Source organism: Ictidomys tridecemlineatus, chromosome 13 (genome assembly GCF_052094955.1).
Source record: "Ictidomys tridecemlineatus isolate mIctTri1 chromosome 13, mIctTri1.hap1, whole genome shotgun sequence".
Lineage (NCBI taxonomy): Eukaryota > Metazoa > Chordata > Mammalia > Rodentia > Sciuridae > Ictidomys > Ictidomys tridecemlineatus.
In genome coordinates this window covers 14018292-14035927 of record NC_135489.1, presented here as the reverse complement: position 1 = coordinate 14035927, position 17636 = coordinate 14018292, and the positions used below count along the sequence as shown (strand labels likewise).

Genomic DNA, 17636 nt, shown 5'->3' with positions numbered 1-17636 from the left:
AAAATGTCAATTCTTATGCAATTCCCCAAGATAATGGAACATTCTAGAATCTAGCTTAAAGATTCTAGAAATGAAATAATATATGAAACTTACTTGAGTCCTGGATTTAGAATAAACAAAAACAAGAACAACCACAGAATTTTCAAGACTTTGAGGAGACAGTTTTGGATATGGACTATTTATTAAATGACCTCATTAAATCCATGTTAGATTCCTTGGGAACAATGACACACTGTAGTGAATATTTTCTTTCTTAGGAGATACAAGCCTAAGCATTTAGAATAGTGTATTTGGAGTGAAGTTTTTAGGTGAAATGCCATAGTAAATATAACCTTCTTTCAAATTGCTCTGCAAAACACACACACACACACACACACACACACACACACAAGGTCAGGAGCTAAGGGGGCAAAATGTTAGCAATTTGGTGAACTAAGGTGAAGGACAAGCTAGTATTCAATGTATTGTTCTTTCAGCTTTTCTATAGAAAGGAAAATTTTCAACATAAAGAGTGTGGTTTAAAAAAATAAAATAAAAACAATGTGGTGATCTTGAAGAGGGCCCTGCAGGCTCCAAGGTTGCAGGTGATTTGGAAGGTAGAGAGAAATCAATTGCCACAGGTCAAGGAGGTAACAGAGAGAAAAGAGGTAGAAGTAAAGGCTGCCAGAAAGAATAAGGTTGGAGAAATAAGACAGTAAACAAAGGACTAAACCCGAGCAAATGAGGGTTCTTGGGCTATTGTTTTAAAATCCAGAGTTGTGTCAAGGCTTGAAGGTAGACAACCAAGTGGAAGTAAAGTGGCTGATGAGCTGCGGGGAGGGGGACCAAGCACGGAGCTCAGGACCCTGGTGGGGGCTGGGAGCCAAGCTTAGGTAGGCCCAGACACTCATCCCTTGGGCTAGTGTTGAGGGTCATTCTTACAACACAACTGGCCTGAAGTTCTCAAAAAATGTCGATTCTTATGCAATTCCCCAAGAGAATGGAACATCCTCTCCCTTGAATCCCCAGCTCCCTACCCCTGAAGGTCACACTGGACCTCCTCCACGGGTCTGCAGAGGTCATCTCTCATCCTCCACCCAGCATGCTGCCCACTTCCACAGGAGAGCCTTGGGGAGGCTGGACAGGGCGTCCTCTAAGCTCCCCCCCACTGTGTGTGTGTGTGTGTGTGTGTGTGTGTGTGTGTGTGTGGTGGGGAATGAACCCAGGGTGCTCTATCACTAAGCTACACCCCCAGCCCCAGCCCTTTTTATTTTGAGGTGGGGTCTCACTAGGTTGCCCAAGTTCTGGGGCCTTGAACTTAAATCCTGCCTCAGGCTTCTGAGCAACTGGGATCACAGCCGGGGGCCACCACACTCAGCCTCACACTGGGGGGGGGGGGGGTTTTGTTTGTTTTTTTTTACTGTGTAAATTTTGAAGTTTGTTTTATATACACAATAGTAGAATGCATTTATGCACTTTGATATATTTAAACGGGGCATAATTTCCCATTTTTCTGATGGTACACTCTGTAGAACCACATCAGTCATGCAGTCATATATGTACATAAGGTAATAATGTCTGTTCTCTCTACTGTCCTTCCTGTCCCCCTCCCCCTCCCTTCACTTCACTCCACTCTACCTCATCTAAAGTAACTCTGTTCTCTAGCCTCGCCCAATTTCATGTTTTCATCTTTCTGTTGATTATTGGAAATCACTATTTTTATTTTAAAATTGTTCTTTGTTCTTTTTTATAGCATTCTGATCTTGTTTTATAAATTCAATACCTTCTCATGTGTCTCAAATGCATTAAGGCTTTGGTGTTGTTATTTTCAAAGGTTTCTTTGCTCCCTGCATTGTATCTGGTGTGTGTGTGTGTGTGTGTGTGTGTGTGTGTGTGTGTGTGTGTGTGTGTTTCTTATTTGATTGTTTTGGGCTCTTTATATTAAGTGCTGTCCTCAAATACCTGGTGGTCTTTGGCTCTTAATACTTAGAGAGTGAAGGAGCCTGTGTTTAGCATACTTGAGGCCCCGGGTTCAATCCCCAGCACCAAAAAAACCAACCAACGAAACCAACAAAAAAAGCAAAACTGAAACACAGACAACAAATATCTTAAATATTTAAGAGTAAAGTACTCACATATTGATTGGAGCTCTCTGTATGTGGGAAGAGAGTTAACGGGAGCTAATAAAAGTTAAGTAAAACAGATATGAGTTTGATGCAGGTGCCCAAATTTCTTCTAAAGGACTATTTGAATGGAAACTTATCATTTTACATCGTGATTTTTCAATTAAAAAAAGAAAAGAAGTGAAATTGGTCGGAAAGTGAAGACGACATGGAAGACACCTGTCATGTGAGATGTGCTGCCTGACATCCAAGTGAAGGCAGGGACCTGGCAGAGGAGGCACCAGCCCAGACTGGAGCATGCCCACAAGGTACCACCAGCCGTTTCCCACGGTCCGGGGCATCTAGTTGTCTGGAACTGAGCTTCAGGGGCTCTGCAAGAGTTGATTCAGGCTTCACTCAGGTAAGGGCCAGGACTCTGAGCCAGGTTGCCCGAGTTTAAATAAATGCTGCTCTGGTTGCTCATGGCTGAGTGCTCTGGGACAGACTTCGGAACTTCTAGAGTTTCAATTTCATGATCCAGAATGAGGATAATGACAATCTAGATTTCACAGGTTGTGACACAGATGGAAAGAACAATATGTATCATGGGCCTCGGTGTTGAGCCTGGCACGTAGAAGCTCTGTGTAACTATTAATTGTTCCCATCATTACAATTATCATTGTTATTACTACACGTTTATCATTTTAAAAAACCCTTAATAAACACATTATTCACCCTCAGACAGGCAGCATATCAAATTTCAGCACCGTAATTTATAGTGCCATGCTGATTCATTTTAAGATACAAACAAACAACAACAACAAAAAAAAAACACTTCGGCAATTAACTTGAATTTAGGGTATAAATTAATTAGTTTCTTACATTAAAAAGTAAAATGGTTTTCAAAAGCTTATCTGAGGCTGAGATAGGAGGAGGATTGCAAGGTTCAAGGCCAGCTTCCACAGCTTAGAAGGACCCTGTCTCTAAATGAAAAAGGAAAAGGGCCAGGGATGGAGTGCAGCAGTGAGTGCTTGCCTGGCATGTGCACAGCCCTGGGTTTGATCCCTCCCTCGAGCTCCCTCTATCCCCTGCCCCAAAGATGCAATGACCCACTAGAAAGCACTTGGTAAGGAAAGAAATGAAAGTGTGCAGATCTAGAACTCTGTGGCAGGGCAGCACGGAGTCCAACATGGGACTGTTCCTGCTCTCTAAACAGCTTTCACGGGTATTGATTTATCAATGTGCTCTGGAGTCTGTTTATCGTAGAGCAGTGTCATAGTTTACAGACTGGTTTAGCACACCAAAGTCCATGCTGTCCGGGCACCGCCTGAGTGTCCCAGGTTCTCTTTTCAGGTTTGTGTCTTCCCTGTTCTCCTGCCCACTGTCTCCAAGGACTTTTACCACGTCTACTTTCTGTGTAAAATTTGGTCTATTACACAACAAACAACATTTAAAAAATTTTACAGCCCCCAGAGGCTTTGTAACAATGACATGGAAGGATGGTAATAGGTTAGCAACTTACACGGCTGCTCAGTGGCACTCCACCAATACGCCAACTCTTTACCCAAGTACCTGTCAAGACTTTTTACTGGACAGTCCCCTCCCCAGAAGAAAATCTCTTGTCTTTCCCTTGATAACTGTTAAACTAGCTGGTGAATAGACTAGAGGCTAGTTCTCTATTTTGAGACAATAGAACCACTAGAACCAGAGCCTGAAGTGCTCATCCACGGATCCCGCAGCACAGGTTCCACAGCTCTGGAGCAGGTGAAAGGCCGGTATCATGTTGCCTGTGGGCCCGTGCCTTTCTCTGCCTTGGTGCACACAGCGGATGAATTGCAGTACCTGGCTGGCGTAGCCTGTGCATCCCAGAGGCATTCACTGGGACGTCTTCACAGAATATCAACCCGCCATCTGGGCCTTACTGGCTCTTTCCTTGGGTAGCACTGGATGGAAATGTGACTAGCGCACTGCAGTCTCTCACTCAATAAGTAGGGTGACACACAAGTCACCTTCTCAATGATTTGAGGGCATCAAATCCTCTGTTAGTGCTGCAGCACACCAGAAGTTACAGATTGACTGCACTAGGTTGACGAGTATCCTCCTCAACTTCACATTCACCGGGAATGTGTAGATGTGATGTTATCTGGAAATTGGCTCTTTGCTGATGCAAACTGGATTTAGGGTCCATAAGAGTCTTACAAGAGAGAGAAAGAAGGACATTTGAACACAGAGACACATACACAAAGGCCATGTGAAGACGGAGGGGTCAGAAGGGCACACCTACAAGTCTTACCTGTAGGCATTAGGAGGATTCTTCCCTAAGTCTTTGAAGATGCTCTGGCCCTGATGACAGGGCTTCTAGCCTCCAGAACTGTGAAAGAACAGTTCCTTTTGTTTTAAGCCACCTAGTTTCTGTACTTGGTTCCAGCAGCATCAGGAACTAACACACTGACCATGTTCTAATCGACTGCCAAGCCAGCTTCACACCTGCTAGATGGTCAGCGTCATGAAGGCAGCACTGTGCCTATCCTGACCATGGTTAGATTCCCCATGACTTTCCAGCATCTAGTGCCTTCAAGGCACTCAACAAAAGTTCGTCTAATTCAAGAGGAATAAGTTTATTTGATCGTCATAATGGCTTTTATTTTACTTTTGAGTAAACATGTGCCCAAAGACACATGGTGAAAGGATATGTCCAGGCTGAGAATCTACTCCTACACTCCCAGTGAGGTGCTGCTTTTCCCACACTTATTTTGTGTACCTGGTAAATGGATGGAATTGGAGACTATCATGCTAAGTGGAATAAGCCAGTCCCAAGAACCCAACATTGTCATCACTGTTTGTCTTGACCTTCTTCCCCCACTAGATTATGAAGAATTTGAGGTCAGTAATCCTACTTCACCCATCTATCTGTCTGCAGAGCTTAGCACAGTGCCTGGCACACAGAATACATGAGCAGGATAAATGAAGGTGGAGAAGTGTCAATAACTAGGTATATAATAATAAAGAATAAGAACACAAAGGACTATAGTCTCAGAGACTACAAGAAAAACAGGAGATTCTTTCTGCTGTAGGTTGGTTTAGAAAGGAATTGAGTTAGACAGGTGATGGAGTTTGCTAGATCAACAGACTATTTATAAGACTGCAATAATATAAACATTCATTGAGCATTCATTCTATCCACATTTAAATTTTAACAAAAATCAGGCAGGCAGCACCATGGTAGCTTGGTGAACAAAAGAGATTAATTCTGCCCTCCCTACACCTACTCTGTTCATGCAATTTACAGCTGATTATTTTAGCACCTCTTCTCAACATGCCAGTCACTATCCTAAGTGCTTTATGTGCATTTCCATTTAATCCTCATAACAACCCCATGATACAGAGAAAAAGAAGACTTGCAGAGATTAGGTCATTTGCTCAAGTCACACACTGTGTGGCAGAGCAGGGATTTAATCCAAAGCCTGTCTGATTACTCTTCCTGCTCCCCACACTCTAACAACAACACACATTCAACTTTAAAACCACTTGTATTCTATTCAGATATTTGGCTAAAGGGCATCTATGTGATTCTAAAAGTTATACAGGATGCTTATTTCAACTATTCTTGTATAGAGTGTACTATCAGCATGGGGAGGAAGAGGTAATGAAAATCGATCCAAGAAAATATGGAAGTTGTGCAAGTGGGCATTTATGTTCTGAAGCGGTGAAAGGATGGATATTAGTGTGATTTATCAGCCTCTCCTGACCTTTGGGGCTTGGAAAATAGAGGGATGGAATGGTTTCAAGAGACAGAACCTTACCTTGAGCAAGTGCTGCGCTCTGGGCAGCTCTGCCTGTTTATTTCCTGAGGTTGATGATATTACAAAGAAGGGACAAATATGATGGCCAAATATGTTGATATTCCAAAGAGGCACAAATATAAGAGGCGACCTGCTACTTGGGGCAGCAAAGTTATTCAAGGTGTTCAGAAAAACAAATCTGCATCCCACTTAAGTGTTCTTAAATTGGTGCATTCTGCAGGAGAGAAAATTTAACTGCAGAATTAACTTTAAGAGTAGAGATGGACAGCAACAAAATCTACCCAAAGTGTAGGAAGGGGGCAGTCACTTTTTTAGCATAGATCTAGGAAGCCTTTTCCAAATCTGTAGGTAGAGAAATAATTGTGTTTCCATGAAAAACTAGACATGGCCTATAACTTGCCCTTCCCCATGGTCTGATTCTGATTCTATGGAAACTATCTTATCACTGCGTAGTGGAGGTAACTGGCAGCAATGCCAGATGTTCTTGCCTCTAGACACTCAAATGGTTCCTGTCTGGCGGAGGAACCACTCTCCCCACTGTGGAAAAACCAATTCTGCTTCCATTTGCACATGCATTCCAACATTCTTTTACTCTTTTTAATTTTATTCATTATCTCATTCCTTACTAGTTATAACATCTGTCTGGTGTTCTCATTACGACTAAAGTAAAATGAGTTCAATTTTATATCCTTATGAGAGTCATGAATTCATCACTTTTGAAAATTCTCTCTTAACACCTTATGACCAAGAATTCCCCAGCACGTCCCTTCCTCCTTGACCCAGCTTTGAACTGAGCTGCAAAGTGTGGAAATGCCCACGTGCCAAGCTCCAAGTTATGGTTCTTGGTTTGGGACCAGATCAAGCTCACCCTCAAGTTTGAAGGTCTCCAGGCCATACCCCGGAGTTGATAATGGCTGCCTCTGACCTTCTACCCAAAAGCCAAGAATTCAAATAACGTTTTAAAAAGGCAAAACATGTTTAATCAGTTTTATTGAAGTATAATTTATGTACACTAAAGTTCAGTTCAATATTCTTTGAGAAGCTTCAACAAATGGATATAGTTATCTACCGTCACCATAGTCAATGCACAGAACATGTCTATCACCCCCTTTGCACTCAGTGGCCTCTCCTACTGCTCTCTGTCTTACACTGCAGTCTCGTCTGTTTTAGAATCTCACCTGATGGGAGATCACAAAGCACCACACCCACATTTGAAGGATTGTTGAGCTAACAGAAATTGAGAAGAAGCAGATGAAGGGAAGTTCTTTGTTCTCTATTTGCCTAAAAACAGGAGTTGGGTTTATAAACACAGAAGGTATCTCACCCCCCTTCTACCAGGGAGAACAAAAGTTAACACAAGAAGACAACTTCAGACTCTTTTGGGAGCAGAGATAGTATTAGAAGAATCTACACTAGCAATCTTTAGTAATTAGCCTTTATCTGCCATTTTTTGCCTTCCTACAAGTTTCCATCCTTAAAAGTTTAAAGTCCCTTTCCTTTATCTTGTGATTTTTCTACAAATTTACTATTTTTTTTTATTGAGGATGCTGTTCAAGCTGGAATTAGAATCCACTTCTTTAGGAGCTACTCATTCTCTAGGTGTCTCTCACGTATGCATAAAATATGAATGTTAATATGCTTCTGTTGGCTTTTCTCTTGTTAATCTGTCTTTGGTTTTAGGGGTTCATTGCACCTAAGAACCTCTGGGGGGTGTTGAAGAAAAAAAATATTTTTCTTCCTTTACAATTTGGATATGATCATGCATCATTTAGTCATCATTTAGTCTTCTATAATGCTTGTGAGATTTGCCCATGTTGTTGAATATATCCGTAGCTCATTCCTTGTTATTAATAGGTAATATTCCATTGTATGGATTGACCACAGTGCCCTTTCTGAGAGTTTTACATTTTATATAGAAAAAAGGTTTCCATGTTTTTATTGGTGGATTACAGTTGTACATAATGGGATTTTTAATGGGAGAAACGGCCAACATCTCATTGGGAGGTGCTTCTTCCTGCCGAGGAGGGTGTAAGTCACCCTAAAACTTAAAGTCTTAAATAAATAGTGAAGAACAAAACAGAAATTGTCAGAAATATACTTACAAAAGCACAGCCCCTGATACATCTAGTCCACATGGGTGCTGAGACTAGGCAGATAAAAGATGGCTCCGGTGGTTTACTTCAGGGGGTACATCAAAGGCAGGGATAAGGTGTCAGGGACAGAGTCCTGCTTCATGATGTCTTGCAGTCAGCAGGTTGATCGACATCTTGGTAGGTCACAGCCATCTCAGGTGGAGTGTGGGATCTTTGGCAGAAGTTGAGGGGGAAGTTCACCTGCATCAGGCGGTCAATCCCTGTGGAGGGGCCACAGCAAGTTCTCAAAGCAGACTTACCCTCTCATTAGACTACGATGAGCAACATAGTCCACACACATCCCGTGACACCATTCGTTGTTACATATGTGTACATGCACACTGTATAAAAACTTGACTAATATCATTCCCCTGTATTTCCCCCTCTCACTCTCCTCCTCCGGTCCCTTTCCTGTACTGATTTCCGTTTGATTTTCCTGAGATCACCCCCAACATTTTTTTCTCTTTTTCTTCTCTGGCTTCCACACATGAGAGAAAATATACAACCTTTGACCTTCTGATTCTGGCTTTTTTTTCACTTAACATAATGTTCTCAAGTTCCATCCATTTTCCTGCAGATGACATATTTTTCTTTATGGCTGAATAAAACTCCATTGTGTAGATATACCACATTTTCTTTATCCATTCATCCATTCATCCATGGACACCTAGGCTGGTTCCGTAGTTTGGCTACTGTGAATTATGCTCCTATAAACATGGGTCTGCTTGTTTTGCTGGAGTGTAACTTTAATTCTTTAGGATAAACACCAAGGGGTGGTATAGCTTGGTCATACAGTGGTTTCCACTTCTAGTCTTTTGAGGAAACTTCCATATATCACAGTGCATTTTTATCCATTTCTCCATTGACAGACATTTGAGTTGTTTGCAGTTTGGGGTTATGAACAAGTGGAACTGCTGGATCATACAGAAAGTGTGTGTTTAAAATTTATAAGGAACGTCCACACTTTTCCAAAGTGACTACACCATTTTATATACCTCAGGAATAGTATATGAGAGTTGCAATAGCTCCTCATCCTCATCAACACCTGGCATTGTAAATCATTTTAATTTTGGCTTTTCTAGGTGGGCGTGTAATGGTATTTCATTGTAGCTTGAATGCATTGCCTTAATGATGAATGATAGTGTCTTTTCACTTATCTGTACATCTTTCAGATCTTCTGTTTTAATATTGTTTATCTTCTTATTGTTGAGTACTTTTTATACTTTTTAATACTCTGAGTGCAAGTCCTTTATATGTGTTTTATAAATATTTCCTCCCAGTCTGTCGCATGAGAAAGGCATTACTTCTTGACAAATGAGAATTTGCTAACTTGGACTCCCTGAGTGTGCAAACCAGAGCAGCAGCCAGGCTCAGGGGAACTTGAGTTTATGAAACTCCATAAACTGGCCTCAGAAGAAGCTTCTCCCTGCTTCCACCTCCACCTCCTAGTTTTCTAGAATTTCACTTATTCTCGTTTTCTATGCTGCATTACTTGCTTTCCATAGCGGATGCCATTTTAGTCAGAAACATGTATGTGGAATGTGTGTGTGTGTTTCTCTCCTGAAGCAAATGAAATACTCTAGTTTCTGCATTTCAGAGTTAGCCCAAATTATGGTTTCAGTGCAAAAAAAAAAGCAGCACATATGGAAATTGTACCTTATTATCCTCAATTCAACCTCTGGAAGTCATAACATTGCCTCTGTCTCCTTCTAGTTTCTCTTTTTGGGTCTTTGGAGGAGGTTTAAAAAAAAAAAAAAGAATGTTCCCATCTGAAAGTTTCTGGTGATATCCAATGCTCTATTAAAACACTAGCCCCAGAGATAAGAATTCTACTGGAAGCACAAGGCAAGGTCCTGTGGTTAGTGGGATTGGTCCACGGGTATTTGGGGCCAAGTTGCATCACAGACAGGCCAGGGGTTAGCACATTTATTACATATTTTCATAACACCCATCTCTTAATCATCCAGAAGGGGAGAGAAAGGGTTAGAAAAAGAGTTTTCTAGAGACCCACTGCAGATGAGAATGCTGGTGGCCTATGCATTCTTCCATCCTACCTTTCTTCCTTACAGAGACACAGTGCAATTTAAGGTACGGAGATGAAGAAATTTTATATTCCAGCCTCCCTCAGAGATGAGGACGGCCACAGGACACAGTTTCACAGACAGAACTTGGGCCGATTTCAGCGACAGGGCTTCCCAGCCCTTGCCCTTCCCAGAGCAAGGCTGCCCTCCTGCAGCCGCCATCTTGTGACTGACCCTGAGGGAAAGGCCAGAGGGGCACAGAGACCCCCACCCAGCACCTTAACCACCAGCCAAGCCAGCCACTGTCTAGCTCACGTGGGACGCTAAGCCTCTAAGCCTCACGTGGCTCTCGATGTGTTTTCCAGGGTTCTTTCTCACTGCTGAGCACAATCCCCCACTCACCACCCGAGGTCCAGTTCCCGCCTCTGGGCTGCTGGTAGTGGGAGCCAGGGCAGATGCCTTCCCACTCAGGTTCCCGGTTCTCCTCGTCATAAGACAGTTCAGCAAGGCATCAAAAGCGACAGAGCCATCCCACAATCCCAAGGCATCCTTCACATTCGGTATCGCAGACCAATGTCCCGGTCAGCTTTTGCTGGTGACAGGAATCTCAGGTCACAGGTGCAGCTTGACGGGGATGTGCAGATGTCCCGGGGCTTTCTCATGGTGAGGCCGGTGCTCGCTCTCTCCCGTAGCCCCAGCTCCTGGTGGATTGATCGTGTTAACAGATGACAGTATTGCTTTGTGTTCAGGGGACAAGTCTCATTCTTTTTTCCAGGACAGCCTCAATTATCAATATGCTTTTCCGGTCACCAAATAAACCTTCTCTCTCTCTAAGTGTATGTATACTTGTCAAACCATGTGCTCAGTGGGGTTTAGATGTGGCCTCCTGTGGGTGACAGTCCCACCCTGCTGCACGCTAAGGCCTCGGCCACTCTCAGTCTTCCCTTCCCCACTCCCTACTAAAGGGGTATATTAGGCACGTCATAGGTGGCATCACTTAGGTCCCCCGTGGCCCCACCCTGCTCCAGCCGTGCCATGGTGACTAGGTCCACAGCCAGCGAGTGCCTCAGGCCGACTTGACCCGGCAGCTCCTGCCTCCAGCTGCAGCCTCTCTGACAAGGAGCAGCTCTGCTCTCGCTTGAGCTACTGGAGTGGGTGGGCGAGCATGACCAGTGACCAGTGGCAGGAGGACTCTTGATAAATGCTTCCCCCTTTGCCGGCCTTGGGCAACTATTCTGAGAGCATTTTATGAGGCCTCTCAGAATGTTCCAGCAGAACTGTGCACCAGATGCCTGCAGCAGTGACCACCTGGATGAGGCAGCCTCGCTTTGGCTTTCCTTGATCTGTCTATCACCTGTTCCCAGGGGACAGTGTGCACCCACATATAAATTACTGGCAGGCAAGCCTTTCGCAGGCTCCTCTTTCTGGGGAATATAAGCTGAGCCAGCAGATATATTAAAAAAAAAAAAAAAGCAAATAAGTGTGTGTGTGTGTGTGTGTGTGTGCGTGTGTGTGTGTGTGTGTCAGGGTTTTCCCCCTGCCTTTCTAATCTAATCGTTGGTTTAGTCACGGATACACTGACTCATTCCATCTCAGTTGACCACCAGTCACAGAACATTGTTATCTCCCCTTTCATGCAATTGTTCCACATGGTTTTGCAAAACTCAGAGTTTGCATAAGTCACAATTACTGCTAGATTATAACCCTGGATTTTAAAGTTGCAGAACCTGTAACGCGAACATTCACGTGCATATCACTTAAAAATAGTTTTTGCTGTTGAAATCACCGGTATTTTCATGGGTAATGAAAGGAGGACTCTGGCCCCTTTCCTCTGGGCTTAGCATTCAATTTTTGACTCTAAATCGGTTTTCTAAGGTTTACACACATCCTTCCGCTCTTGTCCTATCCTGGTGGCTTTTTGCACAAGATGAGAAGGATATGCGGGTAAAGACACAAACACACCAAAAATAACATGAGTAGGTGCTGAGAGAAATCCCCAAGGGGCTCTGCAAACCTGAAAATGAAAAGCCTGTCCTCCTGGGAGCTGCTGTCTCCCCTGAGCCCCATCTTCATGGCATTAGTCTCTCCTCCTGTTTCATGTGTTTCCATACATAATGCAACTTTTTCCACATCTCTGACTTGTTATCAGCACCTTCTAGAACAATCTGTGTAAGTTCATAAAATTGGCACTAGTCATGACTTTGGGACCTGGGGCAGCTGTACCTGACTAGGTAGGGAGTGTGACCAGGAAGCCCCGTTTGTAGTTTCCTGTCTCTCAGATACTCCAAGGACTAGAAATCATTAGCTCCTAGGAGTTTTCCGATATTTATAAGCGGTCTTGTGAAAATGTCTCCATTAGTGTCTATTTTCAGTTATCCTATTAAATATGCTAGCAGGAAAATAAAAGATCAAAGATCCCAAAGGTCGACCTCCTGCTTCCTAGCTGGCGTCCTGCTGCTCAGCAGCGGAGAGCGGCCAAGTCCCACAGCATTAATATCCTGGGAAAGAGCGGAGCGCGCAGGTCCCTCGGGGAGCCTTGCCTGGCTTTGGAGGCATTTTGCACTCTATCAGGCGAAAGGAAACACACATCAGCCAAATATAGGCAGACTGCTCAGATGCTGTGAAGGATTCCCGGTGGAGCTCCTTAGAGCTCTTCTGACTGATCTTCGACTTCAGGGTTACAGTCAAGAAGCCGCATGGCAAGGGATGTGTTCCAACGTGGCAAACAGCTCACCAGCGCCACACCAGCACAGGCCTGCCATAGGCAGAGGGAGGTGCAGGTGTTGGACTAAGCCCCCACTTCCCAGCCAGGAGGGTGGGGGGGGTGTAACAAATAAAAGGGACTCACTCCTCCGAGAGGACCCCCCTTAGCTGATGGCCAGACCACCATGCCCAATATTCGATAAACATTTCAAGCCTAAATTTAGGTAAAAATCAGCATTAGACCCAAAGGGAGAGATTTTTGTCTGCACACCTAGAAAAAAAAAATCATTACCAACCTTCAGACCACCACAGGCAAATAGAGTCCCCTGATGTGCAGGGTTAATCTTCTGTTCTACTAGCCCATGGAGTGTGGCGCATACCCCTGCCTCACAAAGCCCTGAAAATCCAGAGGGACCTGGGCGCACAGATTTGCTGGAGCTGATGAGAACGAGGCCCCAGGAGCAGGCCCCAAGGAGACACAGGAAGAAGCCCTCCCTCCTTCTGGCCCAAGGTGAGGATGGACAGGGGTCAGCAATACCTGAACACCTCTGCCCTGAAGGACTTCAGACAGGGACAGAAACAGGAAGGGACTTTGAACCACTGTTAGCTGCAGAAGTCTGGGAGATGACTGAGCCAGGCATTTGCTAAGCGATTTAATGAGGCTACATAAGCAATAAGGAGAGGTTGATAGGGGTTTAGGGTGAATTAAGTCAGAGGAGAGAGGATTTAAAAATTAACCTGTGTGTGAATGCACTACGTTCTGAACAGGAATTAAAAAGCAAACAAGGATTCATTGATCCCCTCCTCCTTCCAAAGGAGGACACTGGCATTTCAGGAGCAAAACTGAGTGGTTAAGAATGCACTGTGCTGGGTCATTAAGTGAGGAGGCTAATGGATAGTCAGATGCTGGGGTTTAGGTACCCACTGGCAAGCTAACCCAGGGATCTAGAAGGGAATCAGAGAAGGGCTGATTGGCTCAGGAGAGATTAAATCTTTAAGGTTTCTCTATTTAAAAAAAAAAAAATTGCTTGTTCCTCTCACATCTCTTACTTTAATTCAGTATTAACCCAAGCAAAAAAAAAGGATCACCACTCTGAGCATTTCCTTTGGTGGCAGGTGACAGATGTAAAGGGCCCAATTTGTGATTACCTGATTCACTTATGCAACTGCAATTAAGCTGCCAGTTAGACTCACGTTGCTGAATAAAAATTACAATCTAGTTACTTATTAGCCACCTTGAACCTCTCTCCCTAAGAGCTGGAAGGTTGGTAAGGGAGCCAATTCACACAGAGCCAGAGCGCTCTGCCTTGCTATTTGTTGTGGTCTTAAAATCCAATGGTTCATGAACATCCTGTGTGTGGCTAAACAACCCAGCTGCCCAGGATGACTCCAGGCTAATCAGATTAACAGGCCCACCAGCCACCTGCCAAGAGGCTTACCTCCCAGTGGGAGGAAACAGATCTGACTCCCTTCCAAGTGAGGTGCAGGGCCCTGCTCTTCAGGACCCCCCCCCCCCCCCCCCCCCCCCCCCCCCCCCCCCGCCCAGATGAAGCTGGGACTTGACAGACCAGGAGGGGAGGCAGAAGCACAGAGGGAGTCTCTCCAGAGCTCATAAAGGTGGGACTTAGGAAATCACCAGGGCTCCTTCACTCACTGCCTGTGAGGATCCTGTGGCCAGCAGGTGGTGAGGAAGGAAAACAGAGGGGCAGCAGCTCACAACTGGCCCAGTAACTAAAGGCACAGTCAGGAACTCTTTCAGGACTTCCTGGATTCCTGGGCACTCCTGGGAGAAACCAGTTGCACCCACTCTTTGCTTATAAACCCATGGATTATAAGTTTTCTGGCTGGAAAGAGCAAGGGAGAAGATGACCCTATTGCCAGATTCTGGAGTCATTCATTGAGGCAGACCCCAGGCCAGTGATTACCAGGGACTGGGACAATGGGGCAGACTGCAGTGATAGTTACAGGACCATGTGAATGTACTTAATGCCATCAAAGTACACATTTAAAAATGGTGAGAGTAAGTTTTATGTAATGTCTATTTTGCTATAATAAAAAAAAATTCCAGAGTCAATAACGTCAGTGTTTTTTCCTGCATAATTCACATAATATACAGCCTACTACTGAGGTTTCTCCGTGTTTTAAAAAAACTACATTACCAACGGATGCCAAAAAGATAAACTTCAAGGAATTGGAGATGCGCCTCTATCCGTTCCGCTCGAGGCATTCATGTGAAACATTTCCCAAAGAACATGTCAGCCCAGGTCCCTGTGCGTCAGCCTGCTGTGTGCACATCTGCCTCCAGGCCCCAAACCCTCCCCATATCCAGGCGAAGTTGCTGGAAAGCCAGAGTGTGGTTTCCTGGCCCCCAAACATCTCCCTTCTGCTTTTTTAAAAAAATCCTAAACATAGTTCTCTCTTTCTTTCCTGATTCCAGGAGAGGGTCGAAGGTACTCATTAACACTGAGGTGAAGAGGCTAAGGAGACTTCTACAGCCCTTCCCCCTGAGACAGTCACATTTCACTGGAAGCTAAGGTTTTAGCAGGAAGAATTAAAATTAAAACTGGGAATAGTGTTTGCTCCTCTCTGACTCTTTCCTTCAACCTCTTTTTGTGCCTCAAAAGCAGGTAAGGTTTCTGATTGGATTCTGCTTGCAACTCTCTCAGTCAAGCTTGGAATTTTTTCTTTTTTTGGCGGGGGCGGGGGGACAGGGTCACTCAGTTACTGAGCCACATTCCCAACCCTTTCATATATTTTACTTTGAGTCAGGGTCTCGCTGAGTTGTTTAGGGACTCACTAAATTGCTAACCTCAAACTTGGATCCTCCTGCCCCAGCCTCCCAAGTCTCTGGGATTACAGACCTGTGCCACCATGCCTGGTAGAGATTTCTTAACTGGAAGTCTCTCCCTGGTTGATTTCTCCATTGGGCTCCATTCTCAGAAGCCCAGACCATGCTCTCTCCCTCAGTTGCCAGGCCCAGAGCCACATGCCAAGTCAAGTTGTTCACCGGGCACAGAAATGTCTCTGAGGCACCTTCTAAATCTGTCGAGACCAATTTAGAAACAGAAAACTGAAGCCACAGGGAGATGTTGGGGACACACAGAGCCAGCCTAGGCCTGAAGGCAATCTATTACTAATCAGATGGGCGGCGCCAATGGAATGAGACCACATGGACGCTGGCAGGGAGCACAGGGGAGTTCTGTCTTCCTTCAAGCCTGTAGCCTGTCCCGGGACAAAGGAGCAAAGGTCCCTCAAACATCAACACAGGCAACTCTCGGGAGGAAACAGTCTCTTTTAAATCTGCAAAATTACACCAAGCAGGGACCAGGCCCAGGAGTCTGCATTCTTAAAAGGGTCCCCTGGGACCATGGAAGTCACTGGTCAAAATTCAAGGATGACGCCTAAGAAGTCAGCGTGCGGTGCCTCGCCTTGGCTCTTGTGCCGTGGCGTTGTGGGCGTCCACGGGAGAGAATGTGATCTCTCTCTCTCTTATTTATTGGATTCTTTTTTGAAATGGCAGGAAGCTGCAGAGCTAGGCAGCTCTGAATGACCCCAGAGGGTATGCTGTCCACACTCTGAGCAGTCGCCAAGGGCCCACAGTGACAAAGCCAAGCAAAACAGGACCCGCGGCTCTGGTTTCCTCCATCCCCTTGGTGCATGGAACTCCCCTGTCCCCAGCTAAGTTCTAAGGCAGGAGGTCATTTTTGTTTCTGAATGGGGCAGTTTGGAGGTGAGACCAGAAAAGAAGGCCCGAGGAGGTCTGCAATCTGGAGAATGAGCTACAGGATGGTCATCAGGTGTAGGGAGCCCTGCGAGGCTCAGAGGACAGAGAAGCTACCCTCTTCCCACTGAGGAGTCAATGTCAGCATCTGCAGAGGCCTAAAGGCCCTCAGAGGGGCGCCTCCTCCTCCAGCTGAGGAGCTACCTGCCATCTCTCACAATCTGCTCTTTCTCTTTATCTCAACCCTCTGTCTTTTCTCTCCCAACCTCCCAATTTCTCTGTCTAGCCTTAAACACTTCGAGTGCAGGAGGAATCATGAAAAAAGAATTGACTAAGGGTCTGAAAACCTGAGACCGGAGCTCAACAGCATGACTCCTCCACCAGGTGACTTTGAGCACATTGCGGACACTCTTGGTAGTCACTCCCTCCGTTTTTAATAACTGCCGAATCCATCCCTCTGGGCTGCCGTGAGGACCAACAAGCCATGTGGATGTACTTTGTAAACACATTTGCCTCTCCATGCACACGGCCTTGTTTCCACACACCCTCTCCCTGGCTATCATATTTAATCAGCCACCACATCTTGCTGATCCTGTCCGCCTCTGCATCCCTCCAGCACATTCTTGATTTCCATAGTGTGTTCTTTCCGGTTGACTTGCACCAGTGGTCAGTCACCGTTACAGCATTAGGTTCATAGTCTTAGGGCAGGTTTCCACACCTCTCAACAGGTGGCCTGTTACAATGAAAGCAAGTGTCACACCAAAGTCTGACACACAGAGATGGTTATCAGCCTGCAGGAACCAAAGCATCCGACCACCTGGTTTGTCTCAGCTCTCTGTCCTTTCACTAGAAGCAGATGTGACAAGGAGCTAGCAGCAAAACTCAGCTAATTGGTCAGATGACAGAATTCTCCTTAAGCAGATGGATGCAGAATCTAGTGGAATGCTAAGACCCAGGAGTCATCCCAAAGGGTAGGAGCTGCTTATGCCCTGATTGTTAAAAGGCAAGGATGCACGGACGACTTTCCTGACCAAGCCAACAAGCACCACGCATTGCACCAACAAAAAACAAAACCCAGCACCTAGGATGCCATCGAACAAAACTTTTGGTGTTCATAGGAAATAAATGTAACTAAAACTCTAGTATCAGACGTGGAAATATAACAGAACTACCCT

General features: G+C 45.0%; 2 long non-coding RNA genes across 2 annotated transcripts in view; both read right to left on the bottom strand.

Annotated features, from left to right (window-relative positions):
- LOC144369770 (uncharacterized) overlaps positions 1 to 15829 on the bottom strand; it is a 33040-nt gene extending 17211 nt beyond the window's left edge. Inside the window, exon 1 of the long non-coding RNA XR_013429513.1 lies at positions 15602 to 15829. This is a non-coding gene — a long non-coding RNA (uncharacterized LOC144369770). The remainder of the gene's footprint in view (positions 1 to 15601) is intronic.
- Positions 6858 to 13272, bottom strand: LOC144369769 (uncharacterized). Its single transcript, XR_013429512.1, has 2 exons — positions 13037 to 13272; positions 6858 to 10738 (listed from the first exon to the last, which is right to left on the bottom strand). It is a non-coding gene; the product is annotated as an uncharacterized LOC144369769 (long non-coding RNA).
- Positions 15830 to 17636: the final 1807 nt, after the last annotated feature.